Source organism: Atractosteus spatula, chromosome 10 (genome assembly GCF_055471065.1).
Source record: "Atractosteus spatula isolate fAtrSpa1 chromosome 10, fAtrSpa1.hap1, whole genome shotgun sequence".
Taxonomy (NCBI): domain Eukaryota; kingdom Metazoa; phylum Chordata; class Actinopteri; order Semionotiformes; family Lepisosteidae; genus Atractosteus; species Atractosteus spatula.
Window position 1 is genome coordinate 26,266,076 of NC_142715.1, and position 24,089 is coordinate 26,290,164.

The 24,089-nt window shown below is 43.3% G+C and overlaps 1 long non-coding RNA gene, 1 other non-coding gene and 2 pseudogenes across 2 annotated transcripts; 2 read left to right on the top strand and 2 right to left on the bottom strand.

Annotated features, from left to right (window-relative positions):
- Nucleotides 1-119, top strand: LOC148826740 (5S ribosomal RNA; annotated as a pseudogene).
- A 599-nt stretch (nucleotides 120-718) lies between these two features.
- LOC148826741 (U1 spliceosomal RNA) lies at nucleotides 719-882 on the bottom strand. Its single transcript, XR_016093012.1, has one exon. It is a non-coding gene; the product is annotated as a U1 spliceosomal RNA (small nuclear RNA).
- Nucleotides 883-12,422: 11,540 nt separating this feature from the next.
- On the top strand, nucleotides 12,423-12,541 carry LOC148826742 (5S ribosomal RNA; annotated as a pseudogene).
- Nucleotides 12,542-16,142: 3,601 nt separating this feature from the next.
- LOC148826743 (uncharacterized) lies at nucleotides 16,143-16,719 on the bottom strand. The gene is made up of 3 exons (XR_016091791.1): nucleotides 16,601-16,719; nucleotides 16,310-16,336; nucleotides 16,143-16,177 (listed from the first exon to the last, which is right to left on the bottom strand). It is a non-coding gene; the product is annotated as an uncharacterized LOC148826743 (long non-coding RNA).
- Nucleotides 16,720-24,089: the final 7,370 nt, after the last annotated feature.

The window sequence follows — 24,089 nt, forward strand, 5'->3', positions numbered from 1 at the left end:
GCTTGCGGCCACACCACCCGGAATGTTCCCGATCTCGTCTGATCTTGGAAGCTAAGCAGGGTTGGGCCTGGTTAGTACTTGGATGGGAGACTGCCTTGGAATACCAGGTGCTGCAAGCCTTTGCTCTCTCGGCCAGTAGGGGTCGCCGTTGGTACTGTAGGTTTTGGGAGGATGGAAAGGTGATCTATAGCCTCATCTCTAGAGATGTTTTGTTGCTATGGCATGTGTGTGACCCATATAAAAAAAAACCCATTTGTAAAACGAATATCGAAGCTGCCTCTAAATCTGCAAATGAAGATGAGTCGATAAACCACTTGTTTTTCGTATAACTATACATATATTCATTTATTACTGATTTCATTCATTGAGCACGGATACAATAGAGGTACAGCCATTCACTGTTTGATATGTCTGCACTGGTACAGAACCTAGCAATCAGAAAACGGGTGAAACTGTCTTGAGAATTAGCATACAGTACCGAGGCTCCCATGACCAAATAAAGGCTAACCTCGATAATCAGCCTAAATAATGCAGACTACAGCAAAATGTCTGACTTTGAAAAGGGAATGAATGTCCGGAACCAGCTTGAAATGCTTCTCCGGACCTCTAACTAAAAGAAACCGGGAACCAGCAGTGGCATCGACTCCTTTCGAACTGGGATCCTATCGCAGCTCGTGGTGTCATAACTCTTCCGTATCTGATATTGGACCAAGCACATCAGGGGAGAGCGCGAACGCAGTCCCCCACTACCAGAAATTATGCAGTCGAGATTCCCACATTTGGGGAATTCACAGGGGTCAGCACAGCCGGAGTGCAATGGCCGAGCCTCGCTCTGGGTGAACCTCCTTCTTGATCAAGGTATCTCCCCTGCCAGGTAAGTATGAGCTGTACAAGCCCCTGCAAGCGGCCCGCACCCACAGCACAAAGCGCACAGCCTAGGCCAGCTCCTCGCCCCGCACACCACCGCCTCCTGCTGGGCCCACTCTTTCGCACACTCACAAGCCACACTAACACTCAAAAGTGTGGGCAAAATGAGAAAACGAGCGCGCCGTTTCCTACACATCTGCAGTCGCCAATGCGCATTCGCAGCATGTCCCGGGACGCAATTCGGCCTCATTTGCATAACACCAGACTGGCAGATCGATACGCACGCTCGCGTCGTGCGCCTGCCACACACCGAACAAACACCGGAGCCTTTTCAGCAATTTCCAAAAAACGGGCCTGCTCGCCTGCCCACAAGGTTTGTCTCTTACCCGCTCTCCAGAGCCTGCTGCCTTCTGTGCTGTTCTCTCGGCACCGCTGCAGCGCACACAACTCCTGCAGCGCGGGGAGAAAGTTTCCACGCTCCGCCGCAGGGAAGGCTCGCTCCGTTCGCACACGTCCTTTCAATGCCAGTTTAACAAGTGCTCCGCATTAGCAGCGTCGGGGCTCCAGCATGTCGCACCTCACCTCACCTCGCACAGCCCCCTCCTTGAATGTGTGGCGCTGGGCATGCCCCGCCCTCCTCCACCTTATCTTATCGCGTGTGACCACCGACAATGGCCACAATGCCGGGGAATGGCACCTGTAAAGTGTTAATTGGGGCACAGGAACAGCCCGTCTCGTCTCGGGGGCCGGCTTCAAAGACAATACAGCAAACACAGCGCGGCGGGGGAAGTAGACGACACGACACATGTTGGTACATTCAGCTCCGGCGGGAACGAGTCATTTGTCGGCCTTTTCAAGTGCAGGTGTGAGCCTAGCCGGCACCCGGATGGGAGATTCCCCCCGGAAAAGCTCAGGTTGCTGCTGCTCCTGCAAGAGGTGTTACTGGGACCAGTACGGAGCACTCACCCTGCGGTCCATGTGGCTTCCTTATGCCCCAGCATCCTGATGGTGACACTCTACTGCGCAAACAGGCGCCGTCCTTCGGGGGAGGCGGAAAACTGAGGTCCCGACCCTCCTTGTGTCAGTGTCTCAGGGAGAGGATGTGCACTGTGAGACTGACAGGGCTGTCTGGGAGAAGCTCCTCCTACAGGTCTAGGCACAGAAGAGATTCACCAACAGAGTCGCACAGCGAATGTGATAACCGCTACACTACGGAAACATGCAGGGGCTGCTGCTGGTGTCTTGCTTGCGTTTTGGGCTGAGAAAGAGAACGATGGGAACTCGTGCCCAGTGGCCAAGCGCTGAGCTTCGCCAAAGCTATTCAGCTGCTTCCAGTATTTATGTTGGAGTGCACTGATTGACCGCGCTCTCACACCAGAGCCCAGCATGCCTGTCATGGACGGAGCAGGAAAGGCGGCCCCACATTCTACAGCCCTCTCCACACAATCGACAAAATCGGGCTACTGAACTGGAGAAAATCTCCACTCCAGAAAGTGCAAATATCATCTTAGAGAGTATAAATCCTATTGCCGAAGTCAACACTGTCTACCAGAGTCACCCCTCCCACCTCCTGCAGGTTTCCGAGCTGCAGCGATGATCAGTTCGGCTCACACGCGAGAGGTCCTCGGTTGAAAACATGCGCTCCCTCTTCTCGTACGTTTTGCACATGATCGAGTGGTTTAAATACGGCTCCTTCGTACACGGTGCTGATCTTTTGGAAAGCAGGAGGCAAAACTGACACGTTCTCATACAAGGAGCTGAAACCAGGCCACCTGGGTGAAGATCAGGTATCGTAACCGCTAGACCATATGGGAGCATACAGCCATGTTGTGAGTGCGTCATGTAAGCAAACTGTAATTGCTGCCTTCATGACCTGCTTGGTGGAGAAAACACACAAGAGAGTTGGCACTCAGAGTGTCGAAGGGTCGATGTATACTAGGGCTCAGTTGAAATGCAACGTCAGGACTTTTCCAACTAGTGTCACACGAAGAGAGTACATCCTTTCCCACCCCCCTGTTTCTGTCTCGGTAACTCGCTGTGATCATATAGTGGCCAGTATTTTGTGTTGTGGCCGCAACAACCCCGGTTCGATTCCGGGTCCTGGCAGAATAGGAGGAGTACTGCCTGACTGGATGGTTGATGAATGACAGAGGCCACTCCGACCTCTTCTCGGTTTTCTTCAATGACTTACTAAGGATCTTCTTCACATTCGCCCATGCAGGGGAAGCCAGTTACACCAAAGCAAACGCAGGAAAGTGCATTTCAAGCAGAGACCAGGAGGGACTTGTTTACACCGAGAGTGGTCGGAGAATGGAACAATCACAGCTCTCCGCCGCCCCAGGCTTCCGCTCGATAAGCTGCTGGACACACCCGCCCCCCTCACACAGACCGTGGAAAAGCCCCCGAGTGGGAGGGCTCTCTCTTCCTCCCAGGAGCTCTTGGGCACGACACACAGACAGGGCACGGGGAGCCGCCGCCTGCAAACACTAAACCTGTCTCTCAATAATAATAATCCAGTGTGTGATCTCCTGTCTTAGCCTGAGGAACAGACAGCGAGCCTGTCTCTCAATAATAATAACCTAGTGTGGAATGTCCTGTCCCAGTCTGAAGAACAAACAGTGAGCATGTCTCTCAATAATAATAGAACAGTATGTGATCTCCAGTCCCAGCAAGAGGAACAGACACTGTATTATTAGTATTGAGATACAGACTCACTGTGTGATCTCCTGTCCCAGCCTGGGGAGCACTGAGGCTGTCTCTCAATACTAATAATACAGTGTGTGATATCCTGCTCCAGCCTGAGAAACAGACAGTGAGCCTTTCTCTCAATAATAATAATACAGTGTGTGATTTCCTGTCCCAGCCTGGGGAACAGTGAGCCAGATACTCAATAATAATAATACAGTGTGTGATCTCCTGTCCCAGCCTGGGAAATAGTGAGTCAGACTCTCAATAATTATAATACAGTGTGATCTACTGTCCCAGCCTGAGGAACAGTGAGTTTATCTGGCAATAATAATAATACAGTGTGTGATCTCCTGTCCCAGCCTGAGGAACAGTGAGTTTATCTGTCAATAATAATAATACAGTGTGATCTCCTGTCCCAGCATGAGGAACAGTGAGCTTGTCTCTCAATAATAATAATACAGTATGATCTCCTGTCCCAGCCTGAGAAACAGTGAGCCTGTCTCTCAATAATAATACAGTATGTGATGTCCTGTCTCAGCCTGAGGAACAGAGAGTAAGCCTGTCTCTCAATAATAATAATTCAGTGTGGGATCTCCTGTCCCAGTCTGATGAACAGACAGTGAGCCTCTCTCTCAATAATAATAATACAGTGTGTGATCTCCTGTCCCAGCCTGAGGAACAAACAGTGAGCCTGTCTCAAAATAATAATAATACAGTGTGGGATCTCCTGTCCCAGCCTGGGGAACAGTGTGACAGACTCTCAATAATATTAATAATAATAATACAGTGTGATCTACTGTCCCAGCCTGAGGAACAGACAGTGAGCCTGTCTCTAAATAACAATAATACAGTGTGGGATCTCCTGTCCCAGCCTGGGGAACAGTGAGCCAGACTCTTAATCATAATAATAATACAGTGTGATCTACTGTCCCAGCCTGAGGAACAGACAGTAAGTTTGTCTCTCAATAATAATATAGTGTTATCTCCTCTCCCAGCCTGGGGAACAGACAGTGAGCCTGTCTCTCAATAATAATAATACAGTGTATGATCTCCTGTCCCAGCCTGAGGAACAGACAGTGAGACTTTCTCTCAATAATAATAATACTATGTGAGCTCCTGACCCAGCCTGGGGAACAGACAGTGAGCCTGTCTCTCAATAATAATAATACAGTGTGGGATCTCCTGTCCCAGCCTGAGGTACAGACAGTGACCCTGTCTCTCAATTATAATATAGTGTGTGACCACCTGTCCCAGACTGAGGAAAAGACAGTGAGTCTGTCTCTAAATAATAATAATACAGTGTGGGATCTTCTGTCCAAGCCTCGGGAACAGTGAGCCAGACTCTCAATAATAATAATACAGTGTGATCTACTGTCCCAGCCTGAGGAACAGACAGTGAGTTTGTCTCTAAATAATAATACAGTGCGTTATCTCTTGTCCCAGCCTGGGGAGCAGACAGTGAGCCTTCTCTCAATAATAATAATACAGTGTGTGATCTCCTGTCCCAGCCTGAGGAACAGACAGTGAGCCTGTCTCTCAGTAATAATAATACAGTGTGTGATCTACTGTCCCAGCCCAAACGAAGACACAGTGAGCCTGTCTCTCAATAATAATAATACAGTGTGTGATCTCCTGTTCCAGTTTGGGAAACAGAAAGTAAGCCTGTCTCTTAGTAATAATAATATAGTGTGTGATCCACTGTCCCAGCTTGAGGAACAGACAGTGAGCCTGTCTCTAAATAACAATAATACAGTGTGGGATCTCCTGTCCCAGCCTGAGGAACAGTGAGTAGTCCTAATAGTTACCGCTTTCCTGATTTATCTCAGCAGCTTTTATTTCGCCTGAAGCGCAAGCAACTTGTGAGAACAGGTTGGGTTTGCTGTGCTCAACTGGCTCGGCGTCTTCGTGTCGTAGCGCCGCAACGGTGTGTTTTCCTTCCTTCTCTTTTCAGCCCGGAAGAAACATTTTACTTGTTCCTTTTGTAGCCCACGCATGCCGACGCCTGTGTTGTGTTGTGGATTTTCTCCTTCTTGAATTTGTACTCCTCCTCCCTCTCTCTCCCTACCTCTACCTCTCCCTCTCTCTACCTCTCCCTTTTCCCCTCCCTACCTCTCTCCCTACCTCTACCTCTCCCTCTCTCTACCTCTCCCTCTCTCCCTAACCCCCTCTCTCTCCACCTCTCTCCCTCCCCCTCGCCCTCCACCTCTCTCCCTCTCTCTACCTCTCTAACGCTCTACCTCTCTCTACCTCTCCCTACCCCTCTCTGCTCTCTCTCTCACTCTGGAGTTTATTTTCAGACAGAAATCCAGCTCTGTCCCTCCTGTGGAAGATTGGTGATGCAGGATGAGAGCCCCTAACCGAGAGCACTGCAGCGGCAGGTTCTGTGGTCTGTTTCAAAACCGCCCACGATGAGACACCGAGGAGAAATGAAGAGCCCCAGTCGCGCTAGAAAATCACCCGGGAAAGAGACTTTCAATGTAGGAAAAAAAAGTCGTTAGTTACAGACATAATATGTTTGTTTTGTTTTTTTAATCGCTGCGATGTGTGACTAAGCTCATATGACTAAGAGTTGCCCCCTTTGTCTAGATCTGGTAACCTGCTCGTCGCTGGTGGGCCAGATCATGTCCCCCGTCACTATACTGGGGCATTAGGACCCACACAGACCGCAGGGTGAGCGCCCCCTGCTTGCCCACAGAGAGGGAGAGGTAGAGGTAGGGAGAGAGGTAGGGAGGGGAAAAGGGAGAGGTAGGGAGAGAGGTAGAGAGAGGGAGAGGCAGAGGTAGGGAGAGAGAGGAGTACAAATTCAAGCAGAGGCCTGAGTGGAGCACTGTCGTATGGCCCTGACATCAATCCCTCAACTCTCTGCATAAAGCAGTGTCTTATGGCCTTGACATCCCACCCCCACCACTCTTAGTGGAAAGTACTGTCGTATAACCATGACATCCCACCTCCTCCGCTCTCTGCGAAAAGCAGTATCTTCAGGCCCTGACATCCCAACCCCGCCACTCTCTGTGTAAAGCAGTGTCATATGGCCCTGACATCCCACCCCCACCACTCTCTACGTAAAGAAGTGTCGTATGGCCCTGACACCCATCCCTCCACTCTCTGCATAAAGTAGTGTTGTCAAGCCCTGACATCCCACCCCCGCCACTCTCTGCGTAAAGCAGTGTCGTCAAGCCCTGACATCCCACCCCCGCCACTCTCTGCGTAAAGAAGTATCGTCAGGCCCTGACATCCCACCCCCGCCACTCGCTGTGTAAAGCAATGTCATATGGCTCTGACATCCCACCCCTGTGTAGTGTGCTCTCTGAAGGCACCAGTTCTGTAGGGTTTGGGCATTTACTGGGACAATTATTAATTGTAGCAGTAAATCACAAAATGATTCTTTTGATGGCCTTAGAATCCAACCATGCGATATAACTCAAACAACGCACACACACAGGTACTAATACACGAGGATACATTTATTAATACATAGAATATGCATGTAAACCTAACAGATCTTATCGAGAGGGTTATCAGAATACAAAAGGTATATATTCAGTCAGTTACAAAGAGTTACATATATCAAGAGGACATACGTTCAGTATATCATTCATTTAGACCGTTTCGTAAATGAACTTGGTTATAACTTCTACATTAGATACTCAAAACAAGTACATAACTCTTAGGAATTAAATTGGTATCAACTGGTTGGGATAACAATTGAATTCTCGAGCTGTAATGCATTGAAGTTGAATACTCATCCAATCTCTGGGGATTCAGATCTCCTGCGGACTCAAAGAAACAGTTGCAGGCTGTTGCTGTCCAATCTGCGCTCTCTGGCTCGGTGCCAGGCTGTGCTGTGCGGCTTGCGACGGTGCGCTGCTGATGCTCTGCGCTGCTCTCTGAAGACCAGCTAGTTAGTTCTGGCTTTAACTAGCAAAGCTTGCGCACAGGAGAAAAGATGACTGTGGGTCCCAGCAAGTCAGGAAGAGGACCAGTTCGTTCCTGGTGAAGCTAGTTCTGAATAGTGATTCAGCTGTCCACAGTTCCGACCTGTTCACGAGGCCTTCTGCTGGTGCTAACCTCGGGTGGATCCTCTGGTTACTCTCTGGCAACCTCCGCTCTAGACTCTTAGAACAAAGGAAAGTTCTGGCACTCGGACACACTGGCCGTTCCGTGGTTGTCCGGGCTGAGTCTCAGGATGGTCAGGAGGCGCGCTGCGAGAATGTCCTGCCCTTGGGAGCCTTCTGCTCTTGGGCTGTCCTGCCCTGGAATTCTCCTTTGACTTCCCTTTAGAAAAGTCCACAGAATAGTCTCTCAGGCCCTCTGTGTTGCCTGTTTTTACCTGGAGGAACTTCAGCTCGTTCATTGGCTGAAAGTTCCATGGGCATCAGAGTCCCACGTGGGTTACTGGTAGGGCCCTACCAGTCCCTGATTGGTTGATCAAGGTGAGATATGAGTCACTTACTCCTGACACCTAGGAATGCAGTCCAGATGTCCATCTGGCACTCCCTAGACAGATAGGCGCCAATGGATGACCATTGATCATGATAGCCAGGCTTAGCTAAGTGCATCCCCCTTTGGGAGCTGTCCTAGGACCTTAAATCACCCTAATGGTCTCTCTGTGGCTGCACCACAGAGATGAACAGAGAAATGGGGCCTCATTTGGGAAGCTCAGAAACACTTAATTCTGTCTTATTAACAAGCATTGCCACTACATATCCCCCCTTTTTGAAGGTCAAGAGGTCCTGAGGCGTTGTTGCCTTCAAAACAAAACAGAGTTAAGTGATGTCCCTTGTCATTAGAACATTAATATTAAATGTCCACATTACTCCTCGAGAATTCATACTGGAACCAGCATTGGGAACAAACATGATGAATAACATCAGGAGTATGTATAAACACGGCAGGAGACATTATCTCAGTCTAGGAATTACACATCAGGAAGTTCACTGTCAATATCTGATACCTCTGTAGGCAGATATTTGGGAAGAAGTAACTTCCTTTCTTTTGACATGCTACCTTTGACTCATTCGTGCTACCCGGAGTACATCTTGATGTGAGAGTACAGCATTCAGAGTACACTGTCAGTCATGATCCAGCTACCCGGCAGCAGTGTTACAATAACACCAGTTTCTGTTCCCAGACCCTCGATAAACCACGACACCTGTGTTGGGTATCTGCTAGGGTGGTTTGGAGGTTTGTTCCATTAAAGCAAACTAACTACCTGTACCTCTTCAGGGCTTAGTGTTTCTTGGATTTCTATCCAATTCAATAGTGTGGCACCTGAAGGCATCCATGACCTCAAGTTTGGTCTTATATTGTCTGGTTCTAGACAGTACAGTGTTAAGTCACCAAGCTGTACTATGGCCTCCTCGGGAACTTGCAGGAACTGTTTTATTAGTTAGTTGTATCATGCCTGTCACAAGTCATGGTGACAGTTAAATGTGGTGTGTTGACCAGCCATTTACTTCCCACCTGCTCTTCATAGGGTTCATTAACCTCCCTCTGCTCGTTAGTAGCTTTACACCCTTCATTGGTGAATCATTTAGACACAGCCAATGGATAGCTTTGGTACCCATACCCATCTCAAGATTTGGAACCAAATTCAATCTTGGATTGCCTTCTGGGTGAGCTATGAGCGATGGGGTTAATGTCACATACTCCTCTACTGAGAAGAGTGGAATCAAGTGGGTTGGGAATTGTGCCGTGGTTAGACTGGCTACAGTGGCACTAAACTCTCTTAACAGGTCTTGTGTCAACATTCTGGCCTGTTGCACACAAGCATAAACCCACTGTATAACACTGGCAATCATGTCCACTGGTTGGGGGATAAGGTTTAACCCTGTTGCATAGAAAGTTGCCTGTAGGGTTTTCCCTAAGCTTTCCAGCCTTTGCTGCTGTCGATACAGTCTGTCACTACCCTCTGGCATCTCTGACACCTGCCTTCTTGGGGCAGTCAGGGTGAGAGTGCCAGTAGCACACAAACCTACCAGAAAAAGCAAAAGTGCAACAGTGGCGGCAGCAATCAGTCCTCCCAAAAGTCTTTTCGGGTGGCTGATCCCAGTCATCTCCTTCTGAGTGACTGTTGCCTTTCTAAGCTGGCGCAGCGTGTACATGGTGTCTTTCTCAGTATGCCTTGTGGCATCTTGGGCACCAACATCCTGGAAATCTGGGGAGATCTGACGCAGCTGCTGATGCTGCTCCTCCTTTTCCAGGGCATCTGCTTTTTCGATTTGTTCATGCCTGTGCTCTAGGAACCCTGCAGGGGGTGGTGCAGCGGTGGAGCATGCCTGACCCTCGGCTGAGTGGTCATCTGGAGCACCTGAGTGATCTGGGATTGTTACCCCATTCTCACTGTTCAGGTCCACCCTGCACCCTTCCTGATTGAGGAATCCCTCTATCGGCATGTTTACAATCGTTAGCTGGGTGTGGGTGTAGGACACCTGCTCGCTCCCCCCTTCCCTCGCTAGGGGTTCAGGGAGCTGCCCCAGCACTGGGATAGCTAGTTCACTGTCTTTGAACTTACTATCACCCACCAGGCCCATGTCTGTGCAGGCAGGGATTCTGACACCCCTCTTTGCGATGTCCTGCACTGGCAGGCGGGTGGCTTGACCATCCAGCTCCAGTCTGGCTGAACCACTGTTGGTCAGACTCAGACTGACAGACTGGGCTGGTGGCTGTAAGAAAACCGGCTCGGCTTTCATTCCCTGTCCCTTCCTGGGGACTGGGTGTGTTGGCAACCCTGCCGTTGAGGCAGGAACAATCAGGTCAGTCTCACTCACTACCCGGTAGTTGTGAGAAATAATGTTACCTGACTGCAGGTTCCCTGGGTCACAGCAGAGGGAATTTGCATCTGGGATCAGGTGTGTCCACAGCGCAGTAGTCTCAGCGTCCAGCTGGACCTCCTGTCTAACCTGTGAATGTTGCACCAGGGGCACCTGGTGGTGGCCCTGTGACAGCTGCTCAAGCAGATCCTCACTGATAGAGGACCTCTCAGGGCTAAGGGTGAGGGCTACATCACCAACCTGCTCTCCTGCCATCTGGATCCCTTCCACCACTGCGGGGTGGTGGTCCTGACCCCTCTTGGGTGCCAAGGTGCACAGGGAAAGCTCCTTTTCATCACCAAGTGGGGAGATCTGCTCCCCTTTAGGGATGTAAAAGGGGTTTGCTTTACCTGGTGGATCAGGCGGCTGCTTGGAGCACCGCTCCTGTGGCATGGAGGCTGTTGTGACCTCAGCCGGGACACGACTTCCTTGTAGATCCGGGGAACAAGAAAATATTTTTATTTCTTGTCCAGAGGGAACAGAAGGAATCTCCACATAGGCTTCTGTGTTCGGTGGGCACTGTGTGAGCACAGTCTGCCTCTTGGCCCCCCTTTCCTTCTGTACAGAAGGCTTAGGAGTCTTGACCTGTTTCCACACCTTGCCTTTCTGGTGATCCACCAAAGGTTCCTCTCTGAGTCGCATGCCCTTTTCTTTTTCTACCCGTTTGAGCTTGCCGTGTGACATCAAACACCTTTCAACCTCAGTGTCAATCAGTGTCTCACTGGGTAAGACATCTCCCATGGCAGCCTTGAGGTAAAAGCTTCCTGCTTTTCCTCTGTGTTTTACTGTCTGCTCTGTGACTTCAGGGGTGGAGTCAGCACTCGCTTGGGAGTGACTGACCTCATCCAGGCAGGAACCCTTCTGATCAATCAGATAGACTGATGGAGGGAGAGGGGGCGGGTCTCCGCCTCCTCCAGTTGAGAGTATCAGCTCATTCACGCTTCCGGCAGCCTTGGGGAGCGGTTGTCCCTGTCCTAATAAAGCTTGTTCAAGCCTGGCCAGGCGGGCGGCTACTGAATCTTTTTGTTCAGCTTTTTCTAGCCCTTTCCCTCCCCCGGTGTTCTCATGGCACTTAGGATGCTGGGTGCGGTCCTGCGTGCCTGCTTTGGAACGGGGCTTAGCCAGCTCAGGAGCCTGTGCTCCTTCGAGCAGGGGGGAATTAACCCTGCTGGCTCTGACGGCGAATACAGTTGCTTTAGCAGCTTTTTGCTCAGAGCGACTTTGGACATCATACTCCCATTCGGGCTTTCTGCACGAATCTCTTAATATCAGTCATTTTCATGGTCTGTGCATCTGTATGCATTAAGATCATCTTTCTGACTGACGGGTGGAGATTCGCGATGAATAAACCCTTGAAATTTGTGTTCTCCTCGCAACCCTCATCATTTCGTCCTGCAAAATAAGTTCATCTAAGTCTCTCGTAATATTCGCGGGGGGACTCTGCTCTCTCGTGCTTAATGTTAAGGGCGGCGGCTATCGCAGCTGTCGGGTCAATAAACGCACTGTATTCCTCGATAAGTGCATGACAAAGCTGTTCAAAGTCATTACAGACTTCTTTCATCTGCCTAGCCATCCACTCATGTACAGCTCTGCTGGTAGTTTTCCTGACCAGAAACACTTTCTCCTGTTCTGTGGCGTTTGGCAGGTACTGCAGGTTATACCTGAGGTCCTGAATATAACTCTCGATATTATTCTCTGACACTGCAGGGTCAAATCTCTCCATGTCCTTTGCTAGCTCTCTCACAGAATGGAGGTTTATTCTCCTAACTTCTCTGCTGATGGAGATATGGCGGAGATCGTGGTCAGACTTGTCGCTGCTAGAGAGAATGCTTACTAGCGACTCGAATTCAGACCTTTTAGTAACCATCGTTAAACTTAAAAGAGTATTACTTTTAAGTACGAAATCACAGTTTTACCACAGAAAACCACAAGATCAAGTATGCAATCAACCCGGTAGATCGCAAAAAATCACAAAACAATCAAAAAAAGCAGCGTCGTAAAAGAAGTGACGGAGCTGTCCTCTCTATAAGAAGGGTGCCAGTGAGCCCTATTCTCGCTTACGGCTACACCCCCTTGAGCATGCCTGATTTCGTTTGATCTCGGAAGCTAAGCAGGGACGGGCCTGGTTAGTTCTTAGATGGGAGACTGGCTGGGAATACCAGGTGCTGTAAGCTCTTAAGCGCAGGAGGCGCATTATCCCCGCTCGCTCGCTCTGGGAGTCGCGTTTTTCAGAATTGTATTGAGATCGTTTTCCACGGAGCTCAGGTGTCAAAGCACAGCAGCAGCTATCCACAGCGATCCTCTATAGCGCCCTTTCTCCCGCAGCTCCGTCCTTATTGGAAGGAAGCAAGAGTGAAAGACTGAAGTGAAACAGAGCGGAGGCGAAGGCAGTGAAGAGAGAGAACGTGGGAAGAAGAGAAAAACGCAAGGGAAAAAAAGCAGCATCGTAAAAGACGTGACGGAGCTGTCCTCTCTATTATACGGATAACTTTAGAGGTCTATTATACATATGTGGTTAGAGCTCTATTATACGGGTAACTTTAGAGGTCTATTATACGTGTATGGTTAGAGGTCTGTTATACGGATAACTTTAGAGGACTATTATACATACATGGTTAGAGGTCTATTATACGGATAACTTTAGAGGTCTATTATATGTATATGGTTAGAGGTCTGTTATACGGATAACTTTAGAGGACTATTATACGTATATGGGTAGAGGTCTATTATACATCAAAGATAGGTTTTACAGGTGTAGAAACAAGTAAACCAAGCCAATGATTTGGTTTAGAAATTTATTCTGAAAATACACATTCACACCTGAAAAATTAAATTATACATTGTATACAATCAATCAACAATCAACATATGGGCAATAATCATAAAAAACACAACTAGTCTTAAACTTCAGCTACAAATTCTGGTAACATGGCAATATACAGTATAGTCATGACAAACACAAACTAATTACATTAACACACTAACTCAAAACCACATTTTGATTCAAATATAAATTTTAAAATGTACAACTTCTATATTTCCAAGGAAAAAAAAATATTACAATTGAAGTTAAGACGATTTTTGTCCACCATTTGCAAACCCTGTCTTATTGTCCTAACAGGACCAGAAACCTATTATTTTCAGTGTCCAGATCTCCTGGCCCCCTGCCTTGCATATGCATTCTTCAAGTAACGCATTGCGTGCTCCTTTATTTCTTTTTCTGTCGATGTAAGGTGGGACTTCAGCACCGCAGCTAGGAGAAAATTATATAATATTACTACTCAAATAAATGATGATTAATATCTTCTTGAGTATAACCTCAAAAATGAACCAATAAGGTTTACTAAGCTCAAAGCTGAAATAAACGGATAAAATTTGGCTTGCATCATAGCGATTGAGCAATAAAGTCTGTCCTAATTAAAGAGTACCCTGTCCTAATTAAAGAGTAAGTTTGAAAGTACAACATAGAATAGAAGTACCTTTAATTACTCTATAAAGATTTGTGTCTCCCAGGCCCCTCTTTTGTTGTTTATCTTTTCGGTTTGTGCCAGCGAAGTTGAATTCTGTCATCAGTTCATTTGTCATAAGTCTGAAAACCAAATTCAGACATTTAGTTTAGACTTTTTTTCCACTCAACATTTATTTACTCAAATATTTAGGATCAAATGTAGTGCTGTAATCCTTTTTTTGCAATTTTGCAGTTTGCAGTTTTACACCTTGCACATTCAGTGGTTAACACATAGGTATCTATAAGCTCAATTCTGTGGATATGTTCACTTGATCAAAGTAAAAATTTAATGTAAAAACATTTTAAAAAAACAATAAGCAATACCTTGACAAGACTGTGAACACACTCTCTCTGACATCACTGCCACCTACTCTCCGAAGTTGGTTTATCTGGAAATAATATTATATTAGAAATAATATTAGAAGCTACTAGATCTTCATTAATCAACTAATCAGACATACCCATTTACACATTCAATGGAACAAACACATTTTCACATATTAACTGCACTTTTTTTGCAGTATTTTCTCAGTCTATAAATACAAAGTGACCGTTTTTCAAAGTGAAAAAAACTTGTAGTAGCGTTTTAGAACATGAAAACACTTTATTTTGCCATTAAAGGATAAGCAAGATTATACATTATAAACTAAAAATATGAACGTATGCCAGAGATGGATCATATTAATCAGATGTAGGCTATAAAATTATGACCTATCTGAAACCTAGAACATTAGTAGTGAATATTTTCTACACCACAGTGAGAATATAATATCGTACCAGCAGGTTTTGATTGTCCATGCTGTCAAGTGCTTGCTCGTATGCACAGAACTCTCCCATTGTGGTCAGCCTCCTGATGTGGAATTGGGAGTCCACCGGTTCTGTGGACCTACCCAAACGCCTCAATTCATCCCTCATCTCTATCAGGAGGCCCAATACCCGCTTCTGAAACTCTGAAATTATTTATATTTTATATCAGCATTTAAAAGGAATTAGGTTAGGAGTTTCTTACACTATTGTCACATTAGCATAACTGTAGTGTTGCTAATGTGCTACATGCAATTTATAATCTTAAAAAGTAAAAATTCCCACATCATTTTAACTGTACTTCCTTCTGAAAGAGTATATCTCTCTCTCTTCTCTTCTGGTCTGGACGTGGTCTTCTGCCTGGGAGACTGAAAAGAATTCAGTTATGGAAAACATTTACTTTATCACACAACTTTATATTTCAATTTAGTCATTTAGTCTGTCATTGAACTAGGATTATATAAACAATGTCAATTAAACTCCATTGGCGTACTTCAATTTTGAATATGTTTGTGTCGTTTGTAGCATTGCGGTTAAACACAACTTATTTTTATGTTGTATACGAGCCTACACATAATTAAAATACATTCTGTGTAAAACTATAATATGGGTAGTTTTATTTATTACTTTATACAATAAAAAATACATACTTTTTGACAGTCTTCCAGGATCATTTCTGCCATCTGGCCAATCCTGGTTTGATACTAGAAACTAAAAAGTTAACAATAATCTCATACCTATCAAATGCAGAGGGATCATAAACTATTCTTAAATTTAATAATTTAATAAATATGATACAAGTAATGTACTATTGTCTACAAAGCCTTGTGTTAAAACATTTATAAAGCCATTATTTCCTCAGCTGATCGAGATGAGGGAGAAGGCGAGGGTGAGTGCGAAGCTGAGGAGGCATGGTGACTCTGGGGTTCAGTTGAAGACTTTGGTCTTATAACTTGCTTAGGGCTTCGAACTTTGCGTGGTGAGGTCACAATTTGGACTACCTGGGCTGTTAATATAATATTGCAGATTAACTTAATATTTAAGTATGGACGTAAAATTTTCACAAGTCCAATAATCTTTTAATATAATTCGCTTATGGTAGACAGTTCTCCAGACTTAGGAAAGTATAGTGACATAACCTCAGACGTAATAAAAAAAAATAACTTGTGAATTTCATAGAGTAATTAGATGTAGGCAAAAAATGTAGTAATAACTTCAGGAATGTTGAAGCCAGAACTTAGCACCGTTTTTTTTCCTTGGGGAGGTTCTCACCTTTGATTGTTGGGCTTCAATAACATAAAGAATAGTGTTAACTTGTCTTTAAATATGATTGATGATGATTATCTTCTAAGGACATTAAGAAAACATTTTAACTTTGATTGCAATAACCTACCTTTAAGCGTACTTGAACAGCTGAGTGAGGTTTGGGAGACTCTCTTCCTAGGAGAGAACCTCAGTTTTGGGGGTGGCACTGGCAGCTTCAGTGGCTTCTTCTTTTCTAAACAGAAAAAATATGGCAGTAAAATATTTCATATCAAATTAAATTATTTTATCAACTTGATCTGTAACTTTTTACAATAAATTTATTTCCTTTATTTTGAGAAATTTGAAGGCAGAGAAATGTACTTACTTGGAGTAGCAGCATCAGAATCAAAGTCTGTAATATAATAGAAAATTATCATATTTCAATATAATACTGAAAATTAGTTTAACATAGAATAAGCTAACCAAAATTCTTAGCAATTTCCATGATCAACAAATCTGATAAGATTTTTAACATTTTCATACAGAACACCTTTCAAAATGACTTATTTTAAAGGGTTGTAAAAAAATCAATAACAAGGTACAAGCTAAATAAGGCATCAGTTGATATTAATAACTGGTTAAAAATATAGCTATTGAGATTGTTACTTTTACATACCATCAACGTAATCGGAGAACACCCGCTTCTTACTTTTGCGTTTTGGATTGGGTGTCTCATCCTCGTCTTCAGCATCCGTAACAGAGGTGGTTAAATCAAAGTGATCACACTCTGATTTCTTGTCTACAAATAATTATATTTACATTACGTATGATCAAATATGAAAAAGGTATTGTTGCACTAATACATGTACATAGACAGTTACTGTAAATATTCAATCGGAATTTATAATAATGAACAGGAATTTGCTCTTATTTTCAAAGAAAGCTATACCTGATGTATGTTTAACTTTAATGACCTTGAAGGTAACCCAAGTATCTTTATTAGGGTTGGCCTTCTCTTGTGGCCTGCTTTGGATCATTCGGCCACCACACAAACTCTCTTCGGGCATCCACCCAGTTTGAGGGCAGGACTCCCTCAACCTCCCCCTCCTGCTCTATCCAAACAGCGCGTGTCCACATCACCTGAAACAGACATACACATTTTAATTTTGAGTCTTAATTCAGATTGTGGTGCTGATTACTACACTTGTGTTCGCTTATAATGATTATACTCAATAAAAACACATAATTCAATAATAAACATTCTGCTTTATGTATATATTTGTAGTTAGATGGTATTCACTACATGCAATTCCTAACAAACTTTAAAATTTAAACTTAACCATGAGAAAAAAACAGACAGAAGCATCCTGTGTGAATAAATGTTGCAACTTCTTCATGGAACAGGATTATGTTCTATGCCATGTAGAAGAGGGAAAAGGACATAACCAGCACCATATGGGAGACACGCTACTTTTCTGTGCAACTCTTTTACAGAGAGGAATTTCTCCCTTGCATGCATCTCCAGACTTTTAACATATACAATATTAAGCAGTTTTGACTCACATGGTTCAGTGAAGAAGTTACAAGTCTGAGTCTGTCATACAACATCACATAGAAGACTTCTGTCTGCTCTTTCCTCCTTCACAAAAGCAAAGTTTTCATTATCCAACAGGAAACAACAGTCTTTTTGTCTTGACGAAACATACATCTGTGAACCAGATGATTCACAGTTGCTCTGAACTCTTTCCTTCTTCTTCATTCTCTTTACTACTTGAGCTCTAGGGTTATGACTGCTCCACACTAATTTCATCAAGGACTGTAAAAAGTTTTCAAATGGGAATGCAGATACATCATTAAAGGAACAAATTGTACCACATCCTGATGTAGATGTCTCAAACTGTGCACATTGTATACAACAAATGTTGGTCCATACAAATGCTGAGCATTGTCAACAAAGGTATCAAGCAGTTTTTGGGCATAGTTGAGATAGGCATTTCTCTTTCTTTCATCCGAGTCCAACATAATGGAAAGAGCAACTGTTAGCATCAGAAAATGGGTGTATAGTTCCTTTGATACAACATTACGAAGCACAATGGGGCCTGTATACAAAAGGAACTGGCGGAACTATGTAGCCTTCCATCTGTCAAGCTCTGAGAGGGATCTTGGCTGTCTAGCAAATTCCCCAGGCATCTTTCCGCTAAGAATTTCCAAATTATCAGAAATTTAATTCCTCTGCCTGACAGTCGACATTTAGATGGTCCTTGCTTTAAGAAAATAAGAATTCTTTTGCCAACACCAAGACAAGCTAGATGCATGTAGTCAAGGTTGAACTGGCTTATCCACCCAATTCCAGCAGCAGCTAAGGGAGAAAGTCTTTGTTGGTGTTCCTTGTACTCAAAGTTCTTGAATTGTTCTTCCCCTGTGAAAACAACTTTTCCCTCCCAGCTCCCTTTAATTTTGCATCTTTCGCAGCCAAAGTACGAATTGTGTCCTTTGCAGCATTTCAGATATGAGCGTGCAGGGGCATCACATATAAAAGCCTTCATAGTAACATTAAATACTCTATCTTCAAAGTGACTGCCATTATTGGTGAGTAACTTGAACTCCTCTAAAAAGTCACTCACATAATCATCAACTGGATCAGGCTTGGACCCTCCACAGAATAAGGCTGCAATGAAAGGCTGGAATTGGTGAAAAGAGCACAAAATATGCCAATATTGGACAGATGTAGATTTGAAGAGAGGAACTCCATCAACATTGATACAAAGGTCTACAGAATGCATGCCTTCTTGGAATGTTTTAGAAGAAGATATGTTTTTCAGGATTCCTTTCTTTAATCCAAAGTAAATGTACTGACCACCGCATTTATCACTGATTTGCACTTTATTAGGTGTTTGTAGGAGAGTCCCGCAATCCTTTGGAAGCTTGTGCCCCTGATGTCTCAATATCTCCAATAAATCATTGAAACACTGTCTTTTACAACCATGCTTTGCAGACCAAGCTACAAGTTTGGTAGATAGAGTTGGCCTTGCTGGGTCAGTCTGTGCCTCTTCTACAAGGTCAGTAGATTCAGGACTGGGGTCAGTTACAGTGCCTTGCGAAAGTATTCGGCCCCCTTGAACTTTTCAACCTTTTGCCACATTTCAGGCTTCAAACATAAAGATATAAATTTTTTATTTTATGTGAAGAATCACCAACAAGTGGGACACAATTGTGAAGTGGAACGAAATCTATTGGATTTTTGAAACTTTTTTAACTAATAAAAAAATGAAAAGTGGGGCGTGCAAAATTATTCGGCCCCCTTGCGTTAATACTTTGTAGAGCCACCTTTTGCTGCGATTACAGCTGCAAGTCGCTTGGGGTATGTCTCTATCAGTTTTGCACATCGAGAGACTGAAATTCTTGCCCATTCTTCCTTGCAAAACAGCTCGAGCTCAGTGAGGTTGGATGGAGAGCGTTTGTGAACAGCAGTTTTCAGCTCTTTCCACAGATTCTCGATTGGATTCAGGTCTGGACTTTGACTTGGCCATTCAAACACCTGGATACGTTTATTTGTGAACCATTCCTTTGTAGATTTTGCTGTATGTTTGGGATCATTGTCTTGTTGGAAGATAAATCTCCGTCCCAGTCTCAGGTCTTTTGCAGACTCCAACAGGTTTTCATCCAGAATGGTCCTGTATTTGGCTGCATCCATCTTCCCCTCAATTTTAACCATCTTCCCTGTCCCTGCTGAAGAAAAGCAGGCCCAAACCATGATGCTGCCACCACCATGTTTGACAGTGGGGATGGTGTGTTGAGGGTGATGAGCTGTGTTGCTTTTACGCCAACATATCGTTTTGCATTGTGGCCAAAAAGTTCGATTTTGGTTTCATCTGACCAGAGCACCTTCTTCCACATGTTTGGGGTGTCTCCCAGGTGGCTTGTGGCAAACTTTAGACGAGACTTTTTATGGATATCTTTGAGAAATGGCTTTCTTCTTGCCACTCTTCCATAAAGGCCAGATTTGTGCAGTGTAAGACTGATTGTTGTCCTATGGACAGACTCCCCCACCTCAGCTGTAGTTCTCTGCAGTTCATCCAGAGTGATCATGGGCCTCTTGGCTGCATCTCTGATCAGTCTTCTCCTTGTCTGAGCTGAAAGTTTAGAGGGACGGCCAGGTCTTGGTAGATTTGCAGTGGTCTGATACTCCTTCCATTTCAAGATGATCGCTTGCACAGTGCTCCTTGGGATGTTTGAAGCTTGGGAAATCTTTTTGTATCCAAATCCGGCTTTAAACTTCTCCACAACAGTATTACGGACCTGCCTGGTGTGTTCCTTGGTCTTCATGATGCTCTCTGCGCTTTCAACAGAACCTTGAGACTATCACAGAGCAGGTGCATTTATACAGAGATTTGATTACACACAGGTGGATTCTATTTATCACCATCAGTCATTTAGGACAACATTGGATCATTCAGAGATCCTCGCTGAACTTCTGGAGTGAGTTTGCTGCACTGAAAGTAAAGGGGCCGAATAATTTTGCACGCCCCACTTTTCATTTTTTTATTAGTTAAAAAAGTTTCAAAAATCCAATAGATTTCGTTCCACTTCACAATTGTATCCCACTTGTTGGTGATTCTTCACATAAAATAAAAAATTTATATCTTTATGTTTGAAGCCTGAAATGTGGCAAAAGGTTGAAAAGTTCAAGGGGGCCGAATACTTTCGCAAGGCACTGTACATCAGATTCTTCAGAGTCAGAAATTTCAACCTCATTCAAGATTTCTTCTTCAGAAGTAATAACTTTTTCAGTGTACCCATAGTCATTTGAATCCTGATCATCACTGACACAAGCACCCATATCACCAGACAATTGTTCCACTTTCTCGTCCTTGGTGTCATCTATGTGAAAACTGTCATCTTGATCATCACTGCTGGATTCTGCAAGAGCATTTAGCTCCACACGTCGCTTCCTCCATCGGGATAAATAGTCCTTTGACATAAAGTCTGATTTGGTGTGCCCCCTGCGTGCTGATGTGCACCTACAGATAATTGTAACACATGCAAATAAACAGTAAACAGTAAATAAACAGTGACTGTTGTATGTAAGATACTATAAGGACGATGGAATATAAAAGGAAATGGTATCAACTTTTCTTAAGAAAATAGAAATAGAAATACTGTCATTCAAAGAAATCAACATTTAATTACATTTTTTCAGGCAGGTGGCAAGACCCCCTCGTGAAACCCCTGTATGCAAAGCTGTGTAAATAAATTACATACAGCACTGTTGCACGTTTTAGACCGTACCGTACGCTCTGTAATTTCCGGCAATTCCTGTCATCAGTTTTATTTTTGGGATTTTAACAGAGATTTTCTACTGTTTACATTTATATAATCTAATTTGATTAAAAGAACAAAATGACTGCGATGAAAATGTTGTTAAATTTAAAAGGGTGAGTAAAAAAGGTCACACTACACAGGTATTTCCCGTGTATCATTGCCTAGTTAAATTTAGAACAATAACATTATTTCAGAAATCACACGGAAAGGAGTATAACACGTGATTATTTTTTTCCATAAAAACATATCGTTATTCCTTAAAGTTGTCTTGCTGGGGCAATTCTAATTTCTAAGAATATCCATATATTTTTAGGAGAATCAGAGAAAATTATCATCACATACTTTACAAATCCATGGGGTACTATAAAATTAAGGGTTGTTTAGCATTGACGTTGTTAATGGTACATGTTACATACTTATTTTCAATGACCCGTTGATCGTGCTGTTTTTTCACATGCTCATAAAAGAGATTGATTTAGGAACATAAACATATTACCATATGCAAACTGTACTGTATACAGTATGTATATGTATATTTAATGTCTTAACTGTGCCCGTTTAAGTATTGAATATTTATATGGAATTTTACCACTGAAGGGAAATCTTAGTGCCTGAGCATAAAAAGAATAGGAGCATACTGCAACGCGTGTGAAGGCCATAAACTATATTAATTTTGGAACATAAACATACAGTATATGGCTGGTCTCGGTACTTTAAAGAAAACATACACGAAACATGGTTTCATTATGACCAGAATCGGTCTTGAGATATTTTTAACTTGATTTACAGTATTTGAGAGGTATGTCTTGACACCGATACTACGTAAATACTGCTCACGTACTGTATATGTTTCTAGGTTTATATTATGCATTTCATACAGTCAAATTACTTTTGAGCAACTGATAAGAAGCGCGAATCGGTATGCCCAGGGCGTTCTAGTTTTCGTTTTGTTTTAATGCAGTGCAGTGGATTGATTAGAGATATCAAGTACGTACAAGTCATTTTTTAAATGTTGTAGTTCGTCTTGTAAAAATGTTACGAGTACATCATCTGTCAACAATTACACAGGTTCTGTTTCCATATTGCGGATTTTGGTTATGTAATATTATTTTCTAATTTCACGTTGTGAATATATGATTTGGGCAAACAGAGCCGCAAAGAAGTACATTATGGGTTGTTGTTTTTTTTTGCAGTTTTATCTAGAACAAGCGATGCTTAAACCTTTGTCTGATTCTTGTGAAACTATCCACACAACAGTTTCAGTACCTAGGAGTTGACTTCAGTGATGTCACTGATTGGATGTTTCTAAAAATCCATCCTCTGTGAAACGTCTTCTCTAGTTGTCCTGCATATGTATTCGCTAATGAAGCTGTGTGTTCTGAGCCTGGTTCTCTACATTTCTGTATGAACCAGCTTTGAGGGCTAAAGACAGCTTGTGTTTAAATTGAGTGTAAGGTAGTTTATGCTTCTAAAGTCATGGTCAGAATTTATTATTGTACTGTGCTGTAAACTTGTTCTGTGCCTAATTACATTATTTTATAGCTTTATCAAATCTGTACATTGTCTGTCGATAATGTTTCTGTAGTGCTTTTTCAGCCCTCAGCATGTGACCACGCTGGTGGTGCTGTGGGTTAGTTTCCTGGCTCCTATGTCACATGGTCTGTGATTGAATCCCATGGAACTATGACTTTATTTTTTAACAAACATTTCTTTGAAAAAATGAAACATTTCCCTTGGTCAGAGATTAAATAAAACCTCACTCGCACCAAACAAATTTATATTTCTAAATATCACAACATGATCGAATTTAAGTCTTTTTAATAACAATGAATAGTCACCTATGCGTTACAAAATAAACATTTATATTGATTTGAATCACGTTTTGATTTAAATCGTAAACGCGTGTTTAAATATGTGTTTAAAGGCGATATACTGTATAAAAGCGCTGATTCTTATGGAATGTGTTCCGCCGGGGATTCAAAAAATTTGAAACAGTGGCATGTTACATTATAATTTGGGTGTCTCCTCTTGCCAGAAAGCTCTAAATTGCATTTTGAGTGCGGTTTTTGACTTTTTCTAAATTGCAACCCATAAATAAAGCTGATACAGTTTAGACTTACTGTATTCTAAACTGTATTACAACAGCACATTGGACAATGCAACGTAAATTGCAAAAATGCACTTGGAATCTGTCCAAGTCCTACTACGAAAATTATTTAAACTGCGACACTTATCATTCATCTTTAAATAAACTTTATTTTATATAGCGTTTTAAGCGAATAGGTAATTAGATTGCTCATAAACCTAATCGCTTTTTCTACATAAACACAGCGTGATTGCTCTCTGAAAATGCTTTTCCTTTATATTTAGGCTCAGATTTCAACTATAGATCATATTATTATAAACTTTCTTGGAAAAATGTCTTTTATGTAAACCATGTTTGCTATTAATTCATTTAGGGCTAAAATACGTTCATTGTCTTCCAATTGAGTCGAGTTGACATTGGAAGCTTGCCACGCCCGGACTGTTACACCAACGCATTAGCATGTTAAAGCGATTTCAATGAGGAGCCTAGCTACTAGTTAACACTGTACTTCCTACTTTGAAAATACCTGTGAAACCGGTTTAATTCGTCACAGCCAGCACTCCGGCAGAGAGGGGGGTTGTACTCGTTAATGTCCGATGACATACAAGTGGAAAGATTACAGATTTTAATCGTCTTTTTTCTGAACCAGGGGAAATCTGATCATGTTTCTCTATAACAATAATAAAAAACTTTATTTTACATTATTTTACATATCCCGCTTACACATGGCACGACTTTAATAAATCTATTCTTTATT